The following is a 366-nucleotide window of genomic DNA, read 5'->3' as shown; positions in this document are numbered from 1 at the left end:
GAGAGGTTAGTGCATACCTTCCCCCCCACCCCCAGCCACCGGGTACCATCGCACTGCAATTCCGCTGGCGGAGCCTTTTCACCCCTCGCCTTGTCTTCAAATGGAAATGATTCCCATTGGCCCAAGGTGTCCATGTAAATAGGTGTAAATGAAACCAGATTATGCCTTTCTCTCCAGCCCCCTCCTCCCCGCTCCCCTCCCCCTGCTCCCAAGGCGATTGTCATATGATAGCAAAGAAGTGGCACATTAATGAAGCGCCTCTACAGGGGTCTTTTCTGCTCATGTCACCACATAAAACTATCAGATGGTTAGAGGAAGGACATGGAGGCAACTACTTAGCTCCTCGCCGCTGCAGAGAAGCCAACA

This window comes from Corvus brachyrhynchos, unplaced genomic scaffold (genome assembly GCF_000691975.1).
Source record: "Corvus brachyrhynchos isolate BGI_N302 unplaced genomic scaffold, ASM69197v1 scaffold200, whole genome shotgun sequence".
NCBI classification, from domain to species: domain Eukaryota; kingdom Metazoa; phylum Chordata; class Aves; order Passeriformes; family Corvidae; genus Corvus; species Corvus brachyrhynchos.
The sequence above is the reverse complement of the archived record's forward strand: the minus strand, read 5'-3'. Positions refer to the sequence as shown.